At 38.8% G+C, this 23470-nt stretch overlaps 1 non-coding gene across 1 annotated transcript; it reads left to right on the forward strand.

Moving 5' to 3' along the window:
• Nucleotides 1–18650: 18650 nt before the first annotated feature.
• On the forward strand, nucleotides 18651–18756 carry LOC121988158. Its single transcript, XR_006113902.1, has one exon. It is a non-coding gene; the product is annotated as a small nucleolar RNA R71 (small nucleolar RNA).
• The last annotated feature ends 4714 nt before the right edge of the window (nucleotides 18757–23470 follow it).

Genomic DNA, 23470 nt, shown 5'->3' on the forward strand with positions numbered 1-23470 from the left:
CCCTGGGCTAGGGTATGTCATCATACTCCTTCATTCATTTCATTATTCTACTATTATTTTGGTTCTTATATATTCATTGGATCTGCCTTAAGCATTGGGGTATTAGGGACCGGGGCAACCTAGTCGTTAGCTGCAGGTAGCGTTGACCAGAGAACTTCTGACGACTTGGTCAACATAGAAGTCATCTCAGCATACCCCTCAGTCTGAACCATAATGATTCGGTTAACATTCTATCCACATCATCCTAGCAGTCCCTCTGAATTAGCTTCCTGATAGAATCAAATAACTTGCCCTTTACTATATGCTACATAATAAAGGCGTACTCCAAAGGCAACAAAAATTTCCAAATGTCTTTCGTAATGGGTTGAACTCTACTTTTCTGATTGAGGTAGTGATATGCCTTTGGAGTATCTTTAACCACACTAATACTCCAACTTGAAAACAAACCAACCACTACACTTTGTTGTGCTGCCAAACTCACTGGGAGATTTTGAATTCCAACAACCCATTTCAAAAAAAAAGGAGTCTCCTTTCCTGATACTAAAAAAAATAGTCATTTTATGATGAATTTTGTAATAAATTAAAAAAAAAGAATGATCTAACAAAATTAATTTGTGACTAAATCTATGACAAAAAAAATTTCATTGCAAATAAGTCATTATCAAATTTTATGATGAAATAATGTACATTTGTTGTAAATTTTACGATGAATTAGTTTTTTGTCACAAAATTTATTATAAATTTATGATGAAAAAGAATTTATCGTGAAATTTTATGATCTCAAATCTACGATGAAATGCAATATTCGTCTCAAAATTCATTGCCAATTTGTGACAAAAAAAAATTTGCTAGAAATTTCATGATCCCAAATCTATGACAAAAATGGATATTCGCTACAAATTTGTGACGAACAAACATTCATAGTAGATTTGGGACAAATACAGATTCATCGCAAATCTGCGACAATCTAGGGTTCATTACAGATTCAAAAAATCTATGACAAACATTTTTTTCGTCTCTAGAGTCATTGTAAATTTGTGTGGTAAAAAAATATCAATTTTGTGATAAAAATAAATTTTTGTCATAAAATTTGCGATGAAACATATTTTTTTCGCAGAATTTGCGACGAAATTAGATGTTCATCATAGAATCGACAACGGATACCTGCTTACATTGAAGATTCTATGAGAAAAATCCATTTCATCATAGAATCAGGGAGAAAAACTATTTTCATCGTAGATTGTACTACGAAAATAGTTTTCATCCCAAAATTATGATACACAGTGAAAATTATGATAAATTTGCGACGAACAATTTTGTCGCAAAATTCATCGCAAAATACAAATTTTTTTCATAGACCCTACCCATTTTTGCTTTTTATTATGTATACAAATCATATTCAAACATATTTTTATATAAACAACAACAATAAACAATCAAATACTTCCTACACAACAATTACACAATCCAACACATCCTATATACACAATTCATCCAAACAAGTCATATTCATATTCAATCCACTACATCCTATATACACAATTCATCGAAACAAGTCATTCATACAAGTCCAAATATCCAAAATGAAATCATACAAAAACAAACATATTCATACAAGAGATCCATCAATATACACATATCATAGTTTAACAAGTTTCATACAATGTGAATTTCGGTGATAGACTTCAGATATTCAACGAAGTAATAAGCTAATAATTATCAAAGTATAGGAACATGAAGTAAAAGGGTCGGTTTATTACTTCGCCACTTTGTGGTGAAGTTTTTGTTGGGTCTAAACCGGTTTGAAATTGAACCGTTTATGAAGTGAAAAAGCTTTTTACTTCATCGGTCCTGTAAAAGTACCGAAGTAGTTGATCATATATGACTTCATAAGTTATATTAATTAATGAAGTAAATTATTTATACGACTTCATAATTTGTTTAATTATGGTGTAGTAAATATTTGATTTAACTTGATCACTATTTAAATTTGTCAAAGTCATTTGTAGTGTATTACTACACCATTTATTTGAGTGTAGAAGTAATTGATAATATTTATTGCAATGAAATTTTAATTTAATGAAGTAATTTATATGAATGACTTCACAAATTTAAACTGTTACAAAATAAATATTTTCTTTAACATCAACACTATTTAAATTTGCCGAAGTCATTTGTATTATATTACACCACCATTTATTTGTAGTGTGGAAGTAATTGACTATATTTTACTACAACATAATTATTTTTGAACAAAATATTTTTTACTTCCAAAATAGAATAAATATATTCATAAATATCTATCACAATCCAAAAGTGCATTCATAAAGGACATGTTTGACTAACTGCACTCAAACAAATAACATGTTTGACAAACTGCACTCAAAAGTGTATCCACAAAGCTCTAAATACAATCCAAAAATTTATATCACAACCTATATGTACAACCCTTAGGCACCCACATACAAGTAGATGAATTTCACTCCATTCACTTCTTACTTCATTATATTGAGATTAATTGTAATACTGGTTCTTAATTGATCTTGCAAACTAAAATAGAAATTTGAAATAAATAATATAAATATAATATATTTATATAAAAAAATTCAAACATATGAACCAAGAAAATGAATAGAGGGCACGACAAAAAATGAAAAATCTTACAAGAGCTTCTTACTTTGTGAGGAGCTTCTTACTATGTGATCAGGATCAAGTAAGATTGCTTTTTTAGTATTCAAGTTATCAGTTTTCCATATAGCTGTTAGTACTAATAAATGAATGATTCAATCCTTCTTGAACATCTGAAGCATGTTTCTCATCGTTTTGTCATATTTATACTTCTTGTGTTCATTTAGTTTTCAAAATTTTGCATCTCTCCATATCAACTAATTGTTGCTAAACTAGCACCTTATACATATCTTCAGTGTTTGTTAGCCTAAAGAGCATAGTTAGCATGATGTATTTCCTCTTCATGCACATATTGGTAGGTATATTATAGTTGATGCATATAGATAGACATATATAGTTGATGGGTTGAGTCATCGCATCCATCTTGCTTCTTATTCCGCTGTGCCTCTGGTGCTCCATAAGTAACATGCCTCGAAAGAATCCGATCCGCGACAAAAATAGAATTTTACATATATCGATCCTATATTCCACGAGGGAATGTACATGTAATCTAAATCGAAAATAAAATTCTAAAATCCTAGGGCTAATACATCTCCTGTTGTATTAGTTACATACAATCATGCACACATAAAATATTGCCCTTGACATGTCCAAGGGTCCAATCACACACAACATCAATAAGCCATAATAGTTGGAGCATGCAACCAAAGAGTTAGCACATCCTACTATTATCCTGCCTAAATTATGTATGACATGTGCATAACCTATTTGAATTCTAAACACACAGAGGCAAACCCTGACTCTGATACCAGTTGTAGGTTAGTCCTAGGAAAACGTACTGGTTCCACTGTACAAAAATTTTTGTACAAGTGTCAAACCTTTCCTTAAATAATCTATTGTGTTCTTTAGAAGTTAAATTAGCAGACGGAACTTAACATCATTGATTCCAAATTTAACTTATCTGTTCTTAATGGTTTAGATTTGAATTGCAAGCGGAACTTAACACTATTGATTCAAATCCACCTATGTTATTAATTCCATTAAATATTAATTTCCAAAATTGGCTTCCAGGACTGCATGGCGAGGCACATGGCCTTCTTGGATATGGGAGCAACCACCACCGCCTAGTCAAAGCCTTTTAAGAAAAGCTAATATTTAATTTCCTTAAATAACTCTAGGTTAACCAAAAAGAATAATTGAATCACAAATTCGAAAAAGAAGGAAACACAAAATCGAAAAATAAATTCGATAAACTAGATCTAATTGCCTCTTGTATTTAGAATTCTTATAAAGAAAATAACTAGTATGATGCGGAAGAAAATTACTAGTTATACCTTCTCTTTGTAAGCTAATAACCTCGAGATCTTCTGCCGTATTCCTAGCCTCGCCTTAGACGTCGTGTGGGCGACGATCCTCCAAGATGAACACCACCCAAAAGCTTCCTCCTCTTCTTCTAAAATCCGGCCACCACCACCACCAAGGAGAAGAGAGCAAAAGGGAAAAGAGAAGGGAGAGAGGGGCCGACCACTTGAGATCTCCAAGCAAAAGAATAAGAGTTGTGTCTCATGAAGCCTCCTCACCCCTTCTTTTATATTACTCGCCTAAGGCAAATAAGGAAAAACTTTTTACAAAAATTAAAATCATCCTCTAGTTTTTCCTTTTCCCTTTTATTTTTCCTTTTCTTTCCTCTTGATTGAATCAATCACCAATTTTAATTTTGTGATGATTTTATTTATTTTATTATGGCCGGCCACTTGCTTGGGCACCAAGCAAGGTGGCCGGCCACCTCATCAAGAGAAATAAGGAAATATATATATTTTTTAAAATTTTACAAGAAGAAAATTTCTTATAAAATTTACAAGCTCTCTTTCCTAAAGTAGGAGTTAAAAAAGGAAAGTTCTAAAAATTAAAACCATATTTTAAAATTTAAAACTTCTCTTATAAAATTTCCTTTTTTAACATGATGATAGAAAATTTTAATTTTAAAACTTATCTTTCTTTTTTTTCTTAAACCATGAGGATGGTTAAAAAAGGAAAGTTTTAAAACTTTTAAAACTCTATATTGCATGTGGCCAAATTCAAATAAGGAAGTTTTTAAAATTAAAAACTCTCTTTTAAAACTTATAGTTTTCTACAAAGAGAAGATTTTAAAAATTCAAAATAACCCTCCTATTTGAATTAATCTTGGCCGGCCCCTACAAGCTTGGTCACCAAGCAATAGGGCCGACCCCTATAAAGAGGATGTGGCCAGCCCTTGCTTGGTCACCAAGCATTGGACCGACCCACTTCTTGATGGACTTGAGGCTATAATGAGGCTACGACAGGGACCTAGAGGAGAAATTGATTTTGACCTTCCGATAAACTTGAGTATCCCGTGCTCGCCCCGAACACACAACTCAAGTTCATCGATAATAACTCATTCCACTAGAGAGTTATTATCGCACTACCGCACCAATCCCAAATTACATTATGGGCTCCTTCTTATCATGAGTGTGTTAGTCTCCCTGTGTTTAAGATTACGAATGTCCACTGATTAAGTAAGTTACTGACAACTCACTTAATTAGTATCTAGCTCCAAGAGTAGTACCACTCAACTTCATTATCATGTTGGACTAAGTCCACCTGTAGGGTTTAACATGGCAATCCTTATGAGCTCCTCTTGGGGACATTCTCAACCTAGATAACTAGGACACAGATTCCTTCTATAATCAACAACACCACTATACGTAATATCATTTCTCAACTTATCGGGCATATTGATTTATTGAGCTAAACCTCACCCTTTGATAAGTCAAAGAAATAAATATTAAATATATGTGCTTGTTATTATATTAGGATTAAGAGCACACACTTCCATAATAACTAAGGTCTAGTTTTTTTATTAAGTCAGTACAAAAAGAACTTACCTAAATGGTCCTACTCAATACACTTAGAGTGTATCAGTGTAATTTATTAATCAAGATAAACTAATACTTAATTACACTACGACTATTCTGATGGTTTGTTCCTATCCATCTTAGTCATGAGCAACTATTTATAATTTATAGAGAACCGACAACACGATCTTCTGAGTGTGACACCACACTCCATGTTATCTACTATATAAATTAATTGAACAATTACATTTAACAAATAAATGTAAATATTGACCAATGTGATTCTTTTATTTCAAAAATAAATGTTTATAAAAGCTAGGCTTTTAGTATACACTCCAACAAACAGAACTTAATATTATTGATTCCAAATTTAACTTATCTGTTCTTAATGGTTTAGACTTGGATCGCAAGCGGAACTTAACACTATTGATCCAAATCCACCTACGTTATAAATTCAATTAAATATTAATTTCCAAAATTGGCTTCTAGGTTAAACATGGCAGGCACAAGGCCTTCCTGGATATGAGAGCAACCACCACTTCCTAAACAAAGCCTTTTAAGGAAAGCTAATATTTAATTTTCTTATATAACTCTAGGTTTAACCAAAAGGAACAATCGAATCACAAATTCGAAAAAACAAAAATACAAATTCGAATAACAAATATGAAAAACTAGAATTTAATGCCTCTTGTGTTTAGAATTCTAACAAAGAAAAATAACTAGCATGATGCGGAAGAAAATTACTAGTTATACCTTTTCTTTGCAAGTTAATGACCTCAAGATCTTCTACCTTATTCCTCGCCTCGCCTTGAACGTCGTGTGGGCGATGATCCTCCAAGATGAACACCACCCAAAGACTTCTTCCTCCTCCTCTAGAATTCAGCCACCAACACCACCAAGGAGCAAAAGACAGCAAAGGGAAAAGAGAGGGAGAGAGGGGTCGGCCACTTGAGGATCACCAAGCAAGAGAATAAGAATTGTTATTCCATGAGGTCTCCTCACCCCTTCTTTTATATTACTTGCCCAAGGCAAATAAGGGAAGAATTTTTACAAAAATTAAAATCTTCCTCTAGTTTTTCCTTTTCCCTTTTTATTTTTCTTTTCTTTCCTCTTGATTGAATCAATCACCAATCATTGATTGGTTTGATTTTTTTTTTTTATTTTTATTTGGCCGTCCCCTTGCTTGGGCACCAAGCAAGGGTGGTCGGCCCCTTAAAGAGGAAGAAAAAATATTTTTTTATAAAATTTTATAAAAGAAGAAAACCTCTTATAAAATTTTACAAGCTCTCTTTCTAAAAATGGATATTAAAAAAAGAAAATTTTATAAATTAAAATCATGTTTTAAAATTTAAAACTTCTCTTCAAAAAAATTCCTTTTTTAACATGAATAGAAAATTTTAATTTTAAAACTTCTCTTCCTTTTTTCTTAAACCATGAGGATGGTTAAAAAAGGAAAGTTTTAAAACTTTTAAAACTCTCTATTAAACCACGTGGCCTAATTCAAATAAGGAAAGTTTTTAAAATTAAAAACTCTCTTTTAAAACTTATAGTTTTCTATAAAGAGAAGATTTTAAAAATTCAAAACACCCCTCCTATTTGAATTTATTATGGTCGGCCCCTACTTGCTTGGTCACCAAGCAAGAGGGCTGGCCCTCTTAAGGAGATGGTGGCCGGCCATTGCTTGGTCACCAAGCAATGGGCCGACCTCCTTTCTTAGACACCAAGAAGGGCTTTTATTTGGGTGGACTTGAGACTTTAATGAGACTACGACAGGGACCTAGAGGAGAAATTAATTTTGGCCTTCCGATGAGCTTGAGTATCCCGTGTTCGCCTCGAACACACAACTCAAGTTATCAACAATAACTCATTCCACTAGAGAGTTATTGTTGCACTACCGCACCAATCCCAAATTACATTTATGGGCTCCTTCTTATCATGAGTGTGTTAGTCTCCCTGTGTTTAAGATAACGAATGTCCACTAATTAAGTAAGTTACTGACAACTCACTTAATTAATATCTAAGTCCAAGAGTAGTACCACTCAGCCTCATTGTCATGTCGGACTAAGTCCACCTGCAGGGTTTAACATGACAATCCTTATGAGCTCCTCTTGGGGGCATTCTCAACCTAGATTACTAGGACACAGTTTCCTTTTATAATCAACAACACACACTATAAGTAATATCATTTCCCAACTTATCGGGCCTATTGATTTATCAAGCTAAATCTCACCCTTTGATAAGTTAAAGAAATAGATACTAAATATATATGCTTGTTATTATATTAGGATTAAGAGTACACACTTCCATAATAACTAAGGTCTAGTTCTTTTATTAAGTCAGTATAAAAAGAACTTAACTAAAATGATCCTACTCAATACACTTAGAGTGTACTAGTGTAATTTATTAGTCAAGATAAATTAATACCTAATTACACTACGACTATACCAATGGTTTGTTCCTTTCCATCTTAGTCGTGAGCAACTGTTTATAATTTATAAAGAGCTGATAACATGATCTTCTGTGTGTGACACCACACACCATGTTATCTATTTTATAAATTAATTGAACAACTATATTTAACAAATAAATATACACATTTGACCAATGTGATTCTTTTATTTCAAAAATAAATATTTTCAAAAGCTAGGCTTTTATTATACACTCTAACAGGAAAGTCCCAGTGAGTGAAGCCTGGCAGTGGTGAAAACCCTAGTGAGTGAAGCTAGGTGAAAGTCCTGGTGAGTGAAGCCAGACAGTGGGAAAGTCTCGGTGAGTGAGGTCGGGCAGTGGTAAAAATCCTAGTGAGTGAAGCTAGGTGAAAGTCCTGGTGAGTGAAGCCAGACAATGGGAAAGTCCTGGTGAGTGAAGCCAGATGAAAACCCTAGTGAGTGAAGCTAGGTAAAAGTCTTGGTGAGTGAAGCTAGACAGATTAAAAGCCCTAGTGAGTGAAGCTAGACAAAAGAAAAGACCTAGTGAGTGAAGCTAGGTGAATGTCCTGGTGAGTGAAGTCAGGCGGATGGAGAGACTTGGTGAGTGAAGCTAGGCACGTGGAGATCCAGGTGGGTCAAGGTTGACCAGACACCTGATGTTGGGAAGCCCAAGTAGGTCAAAGGATTGACCTGATACTTTGCACGAGGAAATCCAGATGGGTCAAAGGTGATCGGACATCTGGTGGAAGTCTAAGTGGGTCATAGACGACAAGACACTTGGCATGAGACGGTAAGTCCAAGTGGGTCAAGGTTGATTGGACACTTAGCACAAGGAGAAAAGTCCAAGTGGGTCAAAAGATTGACCAGACACTTGGTGAAGAAATCCCAGCAGGTCAAGGTTGACCAGATGATAGGCAGAAGGAGTCCCAATAGGTCACAGTTGACCGGATGTTGGGTTTGGAAACCTTGGACTTGAGTTTAGGCAAGTCAAGGTTGGGGCAATCGATCGGCTGATCGATTGACCCAAGCCCAATCGATTAGTCGATCGATTGGGAGAGTGTTGCGACAAGCAGCAGCCCAATCGATCGGTCGATCGATTGGGAGCAAGTGCTGTGAGCACAGAGAGCTTTCCAATAGATCAATCGATCGATTGGACATCGCAAATCGATCGGTCGATCGATTGGCAGCTGGTTTTCTCATACGATCACGAGAAAGCCTGAATCGATCAGTCGATCGATTCAGGCAACTTCCTGCTAGGATAGAGGTACTCTGAATCGATCAATCGATCGATTCAAGCCTCCTTAATCGATCAACCGATCGATTGGGATTCGACCGTTGCGCGGGATGTTGGCGATGGACGGCTGCGATAACTGGGATGTGACATGGCAATCGATTGGGACAAAGCCCAATCGATTGGGAGTCAAAGGAGTGCACAGTATATAGTCGTTTGCTAGCATTTTTCTCAGCAGCTTTCACGTGCAATTCTCCCTGATTCTTCATGCGATTTCTCCACTGCTCACAGCCAGTTCTTGAAGGCTCTTGGGGACAAGTGCTGGTGCACTTCCAAGGTTCAAGAGGCAACAACAAGTGACAAGTAAGCAAGAAGGTGGGTTTTTCATTTGTATTCATTGTATTTTTCTTCTTATGTTGAGTTATTGTATGTGTGAGTGTTGTACAAGGTTTCTCCACCTCCAGAAGTTATCAAGAAGGAGTGTTTTTATTAGTGAAGTGAGTGTCGTGTGTAGGTCCTTGGATTAGTCACCTTTTCTTGAGGTGGATACCAAGTAAATCCTAGCATTAGCATTGTGAGTGTACTTTGTGAACAACCAAAGCGCAATGAGCTATTCATCCCCCCCTGGAGTGACTTGACCTGGAGGTTGGATTTAGCTAGTTTTCTAGACAAGTACGAAATTAAATTATGTGATCTAATCAAAGAGATGCTTATAGTGGATTGGGAACATTCTGAATCGGATATGGATTCATGTCTTCACTCAAACTTAGCTTCCAATTCTATCTCAGACTCAGATTTGATGGCTTATTCTCGGGCGGAAAGTGCGAGGAAAATCGTCTGTTCAAAATCTTCGTCAGAGTCTTCCAATGAAGATTCATCTCACATTGCTTGTAGAGCCTTCTTCTTCCATTGTTTTTTTGCTTCCTTTAGGTTGGGATAATTTGCCTTGATATGTCCCTTCTTGTTGCAACCGTAGTAGGTGACTTTAGACTTGGCATTTATGGTTGGACTTGGTTGCATCGTCTTTGACTGGATTACCTTCTTGATCTCACATTTTGTGAAGCCTTTCTTTTTCTTATAATTTTTGTAGTAGGTTGCCAAGCTCAGCCGTGATTCATCATCGTCTTCTGAGTCCAATTCATTTTTAAACTCGGGTTTGGTTCGGCGCTTGTTCCTAGACTCGTTGGTCTTGCTTGTACCTACAACCAATGCAATACCTTTTTCGACCAAGATTGCATTAGTCTGTTCATGCAATTCAAATTCTAAAAATAGCTTGTCTAGTCTAATTAAGGAAACGTCCTTAGATACCTTATAGGCATCTACCATTGATGCCCACAATGTATTCCACAAAAAAGTGTTTAATGCATACCTAATGACATCGTGATTTTTCACTTTTTGTCCAATCGTGTGGAGGTCGTTCAAAAGATCTTGAATGTGAGCATGTAACTAGCTCGCCGATTCACCTTCTTGCATTTTAATATTGTATAATTTATTTAAAATTAAGTCTCATTTGCTTACCTTAGTGTCGGAGGTGCTCTCGTGTAGCTTGATTAGCTTTTCCCATAATTCCTTAGCACTATTGAAGGGTCTGACCCGATTCAACTCCTCTTTAGTTAAGCCACATTAAAGAGTTTCGGTTGCCTTTGCATTAGCTTCGATCTTATTCATTAGGCTTTGGTCCCAATTTTTATAGGATACTGGTTTTCCAGTGTCGTCGAGTGGAAGTGTGAAGCCGGTTTGGATGATGATCCATATCTCGACTTATGTTTTGAGGTGGTACTTCATTTGGCTCTTCCAGTAGCCAAAATCTTCCACGGAGAAGAGTGGTGGGCATGCGGTGCTATAGCCTTCTTTGTAAGCCATTTGAAAAATAATGTTGCACATAATAAAATGTGGAAACTTGTCCCAAGACATAGTCTTGGATTAGTAGTATGGTATAAAGAATTTATGAAAAACTAAAGAACTCGAGTGGTGTTGCACCAACTTTGAGAAACAAAACAATCGATTGTGATCGAGAAGAATGATTGGCAATTATACCAATTTTGATCAACTCTAAAAAATTTTAAAAAACTATACCATGAAAAAAAATTACTTGAATGGTAGTTTCACCGATTCGAAGTGACCCCAGTCTGATACCAATTATAGGATCATTGCTCTAGAGAGGGGTGAATAGTGCTCATGGCTTTCACATTCGTTTAAAACTTTTGAGAGATAAGTAGTAGCAGAATAAAGACAGAAAGAAAAATAAGCAATCGCTAACACTTTGATTTATTTGGTTCGAAGCCTTTGATGACTCCTACTCCAAGGCTCACAATCGTTGATCACTTTCATTGGGTAATCCATTATCAGTTTAAATATTACAAGAATATTTGAATTATAATATAGATGTAAAATATTAAAAGTTACTGACAACTACAGATTTGAAGATTCTTGACTTCAGTTATCGGGGTAGTGTTTGGGTGTCGTTGAGTCATTTCCGGAGCAGCGCGCAAGAGCAAAAGTCATTTAGATTGTTGTTGTTGAGATGCTGATTGAATCCTCCTTTTATATCTCTCGGGAACCTGGAACCTCCCCCGGGCACCCCCATAGTGTTGACGTGGTGTGTGTTAGTGCAACCTTAGGTCAAGGTTGACCTGGTTGACCAGACTCGAGTTGACTTGACTCGAGTTGTGTTTTGATGTTTGACGAGTTATGTTTGACAATGTTTGACGTGAACAGAAAAGTTGTATCTTAATGTTTTACAAGGATACAAGCTTGGGAGATTGTGGGTGCAACCCGTGGTCAAGGTTGACCTGGTGTTACGCTCCGCAAGTGTACGGAAATGTCGCAAGTAATATAAAAGATTATCGTATCCACAGGGACTGGAATAAGCACTAGAAATGTCTCAATGCGAATTAGCTAAACAACTATCCAATCGTTTCAAAAGCAAAGTAAAGGTAAACAAATCTAATATTAGAGATCAACAAACAAGAGTTTAGTGTTTTGGGTTATGATAAAGGGAGATTCTAGGAGTTTCGGTTTCTTTGTAAGATTTCTTGAATGTAAATGGTTCACCAATTCTTATTCCTCAATTGCCAAACATGTAGAAAGTTGCCGGTTCCCTCTTGCAATAGACAACCGGCTAAGGACAGAGAAATGTATCTAAATAGGATTAATTAGACATGAACCTATGTTGTCCTTACACAGAAGCGCACCTATTACTATGCCTTCCTCGGATATCAACATAGAAGCCCACAACTTATTAATCTATAAAGATACAAGAAGCTAATCATAGAATCCATCCTACTCTCTTGAATATTCCTATTTCCTCTTCAAGATTATCTCTCAAACGTCCTTACACGGGCTTGCACCTGTCACGTGGATCCCTCGGATGATCGAGTGAGAGTTTATCCTTACCAAGTCCATAAGAAATCCAAACAATCAATCAAGAATGAGAATTAAGCACAAACCACCATCAATCATTCAAGATCTAATTGATACAAGCAAGATAATGTCATTGAAACAAGAAAATGGCAAATCCATAAGAGATTACATCAATCCATCATACAAATACTCCCTTAATCCTAGAATACAAGATCTACTCCATGAATCGAGGAAGAAAACCCGAAAGAATAGAGATTACAAGCATTCCTTGAATCCCCAATCCAAGAAAACAAGAAGAGGGGAAAAGAGAAAACTTATCTACGAAGAAGCCTTGTCTTCGGATCCAATCCTCGCTCCGGAGCCGGAATCGCCAAGAACTCCCCTTGAATCGCCCAGAAATCCTCCCAAGAATGGGAGGAAACCACCAAATCTTGCCTTCTCCCAAAGGGGGAGAGATGCCCTTTCAATTCATGAAGAAGGGTTTAAATAGAGGAGGGAATCGGGCGCCACACGGCCCCGTGACACGGCCGTGTGAGATTCACACGGCCATGTCCAGTTCCCTCTCTGCCAAAGCTGCACGGCCGTGTGACTCCACACGGCCAGAACCCCTCTGCTCTCTGGAAATGCTACATGGCCGTGTGGTGCATACGGCCACAGCCTGCTTGGTCTCTGGAAGTCTCACACGGCCGTGTAGATCCACACGGCCATGTAAGGCTTCTGCTCTGGTTGGCTTCAAATCTTGACACGGCCGTGCGAGGTTCACACGGCCATGTCATCTTCCTCTTCTGTTGGTGCCAAACTCCACACGGCCCGAGCTCCATACCAGTGCAGGGCCCGGTGCTTTCTCCCTTCGTTTCCTCCAATGCATGCCCAAAGATGTAGATTCTTCACCAAATCGACTCCTGTGTACAGAAAATGCACAAAAAGCAGATCTCCGAACCAAAATAGTAAATATGCTAAAAGGAAAGCTGGAAGTATAAAAATTCATAGATCAAGCATGCTCAAAGTATGTAAATGTGCGTAAAAAACATGCATAAAAGAGTATATAATCTACGCACATCACACCCCCAGACTTAAACCTTTGCTTGTCCTCAAGCAAAATGCTGCAGTCTAAATTCATATGTTCTACAACACATTCATAAAACCCAGTGCACTTTCCTAACTCTATCAAAAAGTTTCATTAACAAGCTTGATCATGGAAACAAGTAAAGTATGGTTCAAGCATAAGAATCTTGTGCGCAGTGTAAAAGTAACTCAACACCCTTCAAGTTTCAATCCATGTCCTAGTCAAGTCGTCATCAAATTTGAATTCCTAATGTTTCCAGTGAAAGACAAATAACCAGTGATAGGCACTTACTTACCATTCACTTGGTTCATATTTCTCAACTAACCCAAGGTCTCAAAGGTGTGCTCAATCTCAAGAGAAACTAAACAGTCATTTCCCCAGTAACCTAACTCGGTCTCAAAGGGGTGACTCGCTAGATTCCACTCATGACAACTGTTTTTTATATCCCTTATTGTTCATTTTTTTTCATTTTTTTTATAAGTGTTTGCATTGTGCAAAACTTATTTACAAATGTACTTTTAGCACACATGTTGGGATATTTTGATTTTTCCAAATGAGCTTTAATGATTTGAGCCTCATCCAGTAACCAAAATGAAAGTTGAGAGATCACCATGGAAACCAAGTACTAAGCAAACAAGATGAATCATGACTATTTCAATGACATCAACTATTCAAGCATCAAGCACAAGTGTAGTGAAGATAAAATCCTTAAGGTTGAACCAAAACTAAAACTCATCACCATAAGATTCTTAGCTTATTAATGCTTCCCAAGATAGAAAAAAGAACTACACAAAGTTTACTAGTAGCATCATGCGAACATCATGAATCGAGACAATAATCGTGCTAACATTTCACTTGAATCCAAGAAAGCATATAAGTGAAGATTTGATGTTCTCAAAAATTTTTTTTTTTTTGCCATGATTATTTCAAAAACAAGCAAAATAAAGCAACAAGCAATGAAAATAAGAACCAACATGAAAAACTAATCAAAAACTAAAAACTGAAAACCAAACTAAACAATACATGACACCCATACTTTTCACCGTCCCGATGAAATCAGTATGGTGGAGGAGGTGGAGGTGGACGAGGGAAAGGAGGTCTACGACGTGGTTGGCCAATAGGAAAACTAGGAAAACCTGGAATCTCACCCAAGGATCTATGATACTCATATAAAGCATCAACTGGTTGGCTAGTAAGCGTCATACTCTGCATAAAATCTCTCATCCTAGCCTGATCAGTATCATAATCTTGCACAAACTCAGCCACTTGACCTTGAAAATTCCTCGTAAACTGAAAATGATTTTGTACCTCCCTAAACTGATCATCAGATAAAGAGAAGCGCCCCTCCAACATTTTTCGTTGGGAATCTTGCTTCTCATGAAGTGATTCTAGAGACGTACGAAAATCTGAAAAATCAAACCTAGAAGATCCCGTGCCATATGCAAAAGAATGTCTAGCAGGCTCCATAAAACTAGAAGGCTGCGTATGTCCAGATGACGAGGGTTCATTATGTGGCTCAGTGTCTCCAGGTATAGAAGGGTTATCCTCAAAATCTAACTCAGAAATTACCCAATTAGCCCGGTTACGAATAGTAGTTCGTTCAGGAAAAGGAAGGGGTAAAGGAGAACCACTCCTCCTAGGAAACGCGAAACCATTCTCATCCCGAACGATCATTTTCATAGAAAGACATGTATCAATGTCAATCATGTCATTACCATGAATTATTTCCAACCCATCAACATCAAGATTTAAATTACAAGCTATTCGGGTAATCAAACCACCAAAAACAATTGATCCCGATGATGCCCTAGCTGATCTCAATAAGGTTTGAACAAAATGAAAACCAGAGTCAAATTCAACCTTATAAAGCATAGCCCATAAAGCATAAAGCTCTATCTTCTTAACCACCCCATCACTCTCTCCCCTACCAAAAATAGTTTTACTCATGACTCTATGTAGATACCTAAAGATGGGGTTTTGCATATGGGAGGCCTTAGTTCTTGAAGGCTCATAAGGTTGATCTAACCCAGTTATTGCATTCCAAAAATGATCCCAATTAAACCTTGGATCAAACCTACGAGGGCTACCGGTGGTTATTCCAAAACAAGAATTAAAGTCACTAAATGCCCATAGAAATTCTTGATTCATTAATCTAAAAGAGATTTTTCCAAAATAATCATCTTCGTTAGTAAAATGGACATCCAATGAACTTAAAAATTCTAAAACAAGACGAGGATATGTAGGCAAATGTGTGTACATAATATCACTCCAATCCAAAAACCCAATCATCAAATCTACATCTTCCCTAATTCCAAGCATATCAAGAACAGTTGGGTCCATATATCTAGTACACACTATCTTTCTATTGACAAGAATTGCAAATCTAGTTACTTGATCATCATTTCTGAACACAATATTGAATTCATTGTCATTACCTTCGTTGCGTGAAGTCCTTTTGCCTTTGCCCTTCACTGGTTGTTTTCCTTTGTCTCTTGATGGCTCCTTCTCTTTGTCTCCACTAGATCCACCACCTCCTTTGCGTAATCTCTTCAAAATATTGGACATCTTGATGAGTTTAAATAGGGGAAGAATTATTTAGAGTTGTGGAACTTCAAAGTACAAAACTTCAAAGAACAAAAGATCTTAGGTTAAGAGAACAAAAGTCCAAGTCTTAGAGAGGAGGAGAATCGGATCTAAAAGATCTTGAGAGATTAGAGAGGAGTTTTTAAGAAATTGGGAGAGAAAGATATGTTTTGGAGAGTTGGGGGTGTGCGGAACACGGCCAAGATCTGGCCGTGTGAGGTAGGAGGTAGACTTTAATAGTTCTCCTACACGGGCCGTGTAGATCTACACGGCCTCCCCATCTTTCCTCTTGGGATTCTTTGCACGGGCCGTGTAGATCCACACGGCCTCCCCCTCTTCCTTCTCTGGATTCCTCGCACGAGACACGGCCTCTCCATCTTTCCTCTCGGGATTCTTTGCACGGCCGTGTCTATGACACGGCCTATACCTTTTTCTCCTCGGGAGATCCCACACGGCCGTGTCTGGATGACACGGCCCAAACACTTCCATTCTCTGCAACCTTTGCCTGGCCGTGTATAGCACACTGTTTTGCACCTAACCTGAAAACAAAATCAAAAGAATGCATCAAACTAAAAGAAATTACAATACAAATCAAAACTAACTAAAAAAAAAAAACCCTTGGGTTGCCTCCCAAGAAGCGCTTGTTTAAGGTCTTTAGCTCGACCAAACTTAATCATTCGCTCCTTTTCCTCGCCCTTGGAGGACAGATATACTTTTCGTTTCTGTTGGGAGATCTTCTCCCAACATCTTCCACCACATTGTCTCCTTCATTCGGTGGCCTTCCATGAGGATGGAAATTCCATTCCTCAAGTTTATAAATGCTTGTCCTGCTACAAGCATTTAAAAGAGACGAGACATGGTTAGAGATATTAGATAAATCATATTCCAACTTTTCCTTACCAATTACCAAAGAAAGCTTATGATTTTTGACATCAATTATAGCTCCAGCTGTAGCAAGGAAAGGTCTTCCTAATATGATAGGAATCCTAGGGTCCTCTTCCATGTCCAACACAACAAAATCTGTGGGAATAACGTTCCCATCCACCTCTACCGGCACATCCTCTATAATACCCAAAGGGTACCTGTAGGAATGATCGGCAAGTTGAAGTGCCATAGTAGTAAGTTTAATATTTTTGAGACCTAATTTATTACAAATTGAATAGGGAATGAGGCTAACACTCGCCCCCAAATCACAAAAAGCTTTTTCAAAAAATTCTTTTCCTATGTTGCAAGGAATATAAAAGCTCCCTGGGTCCTTCAGTTTTGGAGAAGTGTTCTTCTCAAAAATAGCACTACATTCCTCACTAAGCGCAATGGTCTCGACCTCTCCTCTTCTTCTCTTATTTGACATGAGATCCTTCAGGAATTTGGCAAATCTAGGCATTTGTAGAATAGCATCAATAAGAGGTACCTCTACACAAATTTCCTTAACCTTTTCTAGAAACTTGCCAAATTCTTCATCCTTCTTGAGCATTGTAAGTCTCTGAGGAAAAGGGACAGCTTTGCTCTGATGGTTCAGTGGAAGAGTCTCTTCAACCTCAATGGTACTCTCCTCATTAGCTTGAATCTGATTTGGTATAGGAGGAGAGAGCTCTTCTTCTTTTTGTATCCCTTTTGAAGCAGTCACTTGGGAGTCTCCCAAGGTCCGTCCGCTCCTAAGCTCAATCCTATTGCAATGCTCCATAGGATTCACATCAGGTTTTCCTGGAAGTTGTCCTGGTGCTCTGGATGATGAGGCAGCTAGTTGGGCAATTTGACTATCCTGAATCTTTTGATGCTTTTCAGAATTATCCATTCTCTGAATGAGCTTTGCTATATCTTGCTTCATTTCATTCTGAGTTGAGATAATTTCTTCAAGCATCTTTTCAACATTTGACTTTGGTAAGCCTTGAGAAGATAGATGTTGAAAATTTTGTTGCCCAGCTTGAAAATTTGGTCTTGCCCCCATAGATGGTCCTTGGTCTTGATTATTTCTGTAAGAAAAATTTGGATGACTCTTCCATCCAGGGTTATAAGTATTTAAGTATGGGTTGTTCTTCCTTTGATTGTAACTCATGATTGCATCACATTGTTCAAGTTGATTGATTTGTGCAGTGATAGCTCCCAATGGACATGAGTCATTTGAATGCTCTGAACTCCCACATACTTCACAAGATGTACTAATAGCATTGACCATATTAGCACTAGTCCCCATATTCTCAAATTTCTTTGTAAGAGCGTCCAATTTTGCAGACAAAAGAGTGACTGCATCTACATCAAACTTCCCTGATGCTTTAATTATTGGGTTTACAGAGGAATAGCCACCACTTCTTTCATTTGCCCATTGATGATGATTTTGTGCTACACTTTCAATGATTTCTTCGGCTTCATCTAAGCTTTTGTTCATAAGTGCCCCTCCAGCAGCTGAATCAAGGGACACTTTGGTATGATAATTGATACCATTGTAAAAAGTGTGCAACACTAACCATCTTTCCAACCCATGATGTGGGCATTGTCTGAGCATACTATTATATCTATCCCATGCTTCAAAAAGAGATTCTGAGTCAGTTTGCTTGAAGCTTGCAATTAAATTCCTCATATGAGCTGTTTTGCTTGGTGGATAGAACTTATCAAGAAACTGTTGCTCACACTGCTCCCAAGTGGTGATGCTGTTAGGGGCCAAAGAATTCAGCCATTGCTTTGCCCTATCTCTTAAAGAAAACCCAAATAATAATAATCTAACTGCATCTGAAGGAACTCCATTCATTTTCATGGTACCACATATTTCATAAAAGACCTCTAAGTGTTGATTAGGGTCCTCATGAGGTCCTCCACCAAATTGGTTCTGCTGCACCATAGATATAATTGCGGGTTTGATCTCAAAGTTATTAGCTTCCACTGAAGGTCTTGAAATACTAGATCGAAAACCTCTCGCATAGGGTGCTGTATAATCCTTAAGTGGTCTATTTGCCATATTCAAATGTTCCTGTTCTTCAATTTGCCTTTGCAGAATTCTTCTTTTATGGAAAGTTCTATCAATCTCAGGGTCAAAAGGAAAGAATTCCCCTGCAAAGTTAGATCTTCGCATACACAAGAACAAGATAGCAGATAGCAATTCGACACAAAAAGAAAATTAGAAGAATCAAAAATACAGAATTGAATTTGTACAAAAGGAATTAACAAGAAGTGAAAGTTATACAAGTAAGTAAAAAAAAATAGAAATCTAATGATTAGTTACAACTATGCAATATGAAAGGAAAACAAATGTTATGTTTAGTCTAACTCAATTGATAATTCCTAATGTTATAGCGCAGTCCCCGGCAACGGCGCCAAAAACTTGTTACGCTCCGCAAGTGTACGGAAATGTCGCAAGTAATATAAAAGATTATCGTATCCACAGGGACAGGAATAAGCACTAGAAATGTCTCAATACGAATTAGCTAAACAACTATCCAATCGTTTCAAAAGCAAAGTAAAGGTAAACAAATCTAATATTAGAGATCAACAAACAAGAGTTTAGTGTTTTGGGTTATGATAAAGGGAGATTCTAGGAGTTTCGATTTCTTTGTAAGATTTCTTGAATGTAAATGGTTCACCAATTCTTATTCCTCAATTGCCAAACATGTAGAAAGTTGCCGGTTCCCTCTTACAATAGACAACCGGCTAAGGACTGAGAAATGTATCTAAATAGGATTAATTAGACATGAACCTACGTTGTCCTTACACAGAAGCGCACCTATTACTATGTCATCCTCGGATATCAACATAGAAGCCCACAACTTATTAATCTATAAAGATACAAGAAGCTAATCATAGAATCCATCCTACTCTCTTGAATATTCCTATTTCCTCTTCAAGATTATCTCTCAAACGTCCTTACACGGGCTTGCACCTGTCACGTGGATCCCTCGGATGATCGAGTGAGAGTTTATCCTTACCAAGTCCATAAGAAATCCAAACAATCAATCAAGAATGAGAATTAAGCATAAACCACCATCAATCATTCAAGATCTAATTGATACAAGCAAGATAATGTCATTGAAACAAGAAAATGGCAAATCCATAAGAGATTACATCAATCCATCATACAAATACTCCCTTAATCCTAGAATACAAGATCTACTCCATGAATCGAGGAAGAAAACCCGAAAGAATAGAGATTACAAGCATTCCTTGAATCCCCAATCCAAGAAAACAAGAAGAGGGGAGAAGAGAAAACTTATCTACAAAGAAGCTTCGTCTTCGGATCCAATCCACGCTCCGGAGCCGGAATCGCCGAGGTCTCCCTTAGAATCGCCCATAAATCCTCCCAAGAATGGGAGGAAACCACCAAATCTTGCTTTCTCCCAAAGGGGGAGAGATCCCTTTCAATTCATGAAGAAGGGTTTAAATAGAGGAGGGAATCGGGCGCCACACGGCCCGTGACACGGCCGTGTGAGATTCACACCGCCATGTCCAGCCCTCTCCTGCCAGTGCTGCCGTGTGACTCCACACGCCGTAACCCCTCACTGAATGCTACAGCCAGTGGTGCACACGCCACACCGCTGGTCTCGAAGTCTCACACATGTAGATCCACACGCCATGTAAGGCTTCGCCTGGTTGGCTTCAAATCTTGACACTAGTGCGAGGTTCACGGCCATGTCATCTTCCTCTTCTGTTGGTGTCAAACTCCACACGGCCCGAGCTCCATAGGCAGGGCCGTGTGAGGTACACGGCCCGGTGCTTTCTCCCTTCGTTTCCTCCAATGCATGCCCAAAGATGTAGATTCTTCACCAAATCGACTCCTGTGTACAGAAAATGCACAAAAAGCAGATCTCCGAACCAAAAGAGTAAATATGCTAAAAGGAAAGCTGGAAGTATAAAAATGCATAGATCAAGCATGCTCAAAGTATGTAAATGTGCGTAAAAAACATGCATAAAAGAGTATATAATCTACGCACATCACCTGGTTGACCCGAGGTGAGTTGACCTGACTCGGAAAAGTCCAAGCAGGGAGCTTGGCACGGGAAAAGTCCAAGCAGGGAGCTTGGCATGGGAAAAGTCCAAGCAGGGAGCTTGGCACGGGAAAAGTCCAAGTATGGAGACTTGGCACGGAGAAGTCCAAGTATGGAAGCTTGGCACATGGGAAGTCGGAGAGGGCTCGGTAGCTCGTTCTCCAGACTGTGGTCAGAGAGGGCTCAGGAGCTCGTTCTCTGGACCGGATGGAAGTCGGAGAGGGCTCGGTAGCTCGTTCTCCGGACTGTGGTCAGAGAGGGCTTGGGAGCTCGTTCTCTGGACCGGATGGAAGTCGGAGAGGGCTCGGTAGCTCGTTCTCTGAACTGTGGTCAGAGAGGGCTCGGTAGCTCGTTCTCTGGACCGGATGTGGAAAGTCCTGGTGAGTGAAGCCAGGCAGACGGATAAGTCCTGGTGAGTGAAGCTAGGCAGATGAAAAGTCCTGGTGAGTGAAGCCAAGCAGATGAAAATCCTAGTGAGTGAAACTAGGTGAAAGTCCTGGTGAGTGAAGCCAGACAGATGGAAAGTCCTAGTGAGTGAAGCCAAGCAGATGGAAAGTCCTAGTGAGTGAAGCCAAGCAGATGGAAAGTCCTAGTGAGTGAAGCCAGGTGAAAACCCTAGTGAGTGAAGCTAGGTGAAAGTCCCGTGAGTGAAGCCGGCAGGAAAATCCAGATGGATCAAGGGTGATCGGACATCCGGTGTTGAGAAGGTCAAGTAGGTCAAGGGAGTGACCGGATACTTGACACGAAGAAGAAAAGTCCAAGTGGGTCAAAAGGATTGACTGGACACTTGGTGTGGAGTCTTAGCAGGTCAAGGGTGACCGGATGCTAAGCATGATGTACCAAGAGGTCAAGTTTGACCGGATATTGGTTTGGACTTGGTTTGGGCAAAACCAAGACTGGATCGATCAGACGATCGATCGGCTCATGCCATCGATCAGCTAATCGATTGGGTGAGGCCCCGCGACAAGCCTCCTCCCGACCGATCAGTGGATTGAGTTGGGAGAAGCTCGCGATCGCACAGCATAGCTCTGGATCGATCGGCCGATCGATCAGAGCCTAGACCGATCAGGGTGATGCCTGATCGGTCTGGCCCTAGCCGTTGTGACTCAACGGCTAGGCTATTTTGGGCTTCTGTGTTCTGGTCTTTTTGCCTTGCAGGTTCGCAGGTTTGCTCAGGATATCAGAGGTTATAAAAGGAGATCGAGATCCTTTACAGCTTCTCTTCTTCTTCCTACTCCTGACTGTGCTCTTGAGCTTTGCTGAGCTCCGAAGCTTCGGGTGAGCTTCTTTGACTGAGTTGCTTGTTGGCATTCGTCCGTGAAGTTGGTGCTTCATCCGGGACTTCAGTCGACGAGAAGGCAAGCGAGTATTTGTACATTCATTGTGTATTTTGTTCTTGCTCTTCTTTGTATTTCCATATTGCTGTTGCAAGCTATTGTGGCGAGGTTTCTCCACCCACAAGGAGTATTTATTAGTCGGTTCTCCGGGGACTCATCCACCGATGGATTGATAGGGCTCGTCCACCTTACGGACACGCCGAGGAGTAGGAGTTTCATCTCCGAACCTCGTTACATCGACGAGTTTGAGGTTTGCTATTCTCCGTTGTCGTTTCTATTGTTTATTTCCGCTGCGCTAACCTTGATTTGTAGAAAGAAACGAACGATTTGGGGCAGCTATTCACACCCCCCGTCTCTAGCCGCGATCATCGATCCTAACAAGTGGTATCAGAGCGAGGTCGCACTTCGCCGGATTAACACCCGAGGGAGCACAAGCTAGAGATGGATCAACTCGAAGAAGACATCACCATTCCACCTTTCTATGACCGCGACGACTTCGCGTATTGGAAGGTAAGAATGAGGTATTTTCTTATGACTAACCTTGAAAATTGGAGTTGTGTTCAATTAGGTTTCAAGCCTCCAATGGATAAGGAAGGAAAACCACTCGAGAAGAAGAAGTGGACAAGGGAACAAATCCACCATTCCACAATCAACGATGAGGTAATGAAAGTATTTGAATTCTCATTACCTAATGACATTCTATGTAAGATAGGTGGATACAACAATGCCAAGGAATTGTGGAACAACTTGGCTAAGTTCCATGAGGGGAACTCCACTTCAAGCCATGAAGAGGAGTCAAGTGAGCCGAGTAGCTCACATCATGGAGGCATGGATTTAGAAGTTGAGGGCTACTCAACATCTAAAGAAGAAGAGGAGGAGAGTTCCTCTTCAAGTTCGGAGCAAGGAGAAGAAGCTTCTACCTCCGGAAGGGATGAAGGAGAGAGCTTACATCCCACCTCAACCCTAGGTAACTCAAGCAATTTA

This window comes from Zingiber officinale, chromosome 5B (assembly GCF_018446385.1).
Source record: "Zingiber officinale cultivar Zhangliang chromosome 5B, Zo_v1.1, whole genome shotgun sequence".
Lineage (NCBI taxonomy): Eukaryota > Viridiplantae > Streptophyta > Magnoliopsida > Zingiberales > Zingiberaceae > Zingiber > Zingiber officinale.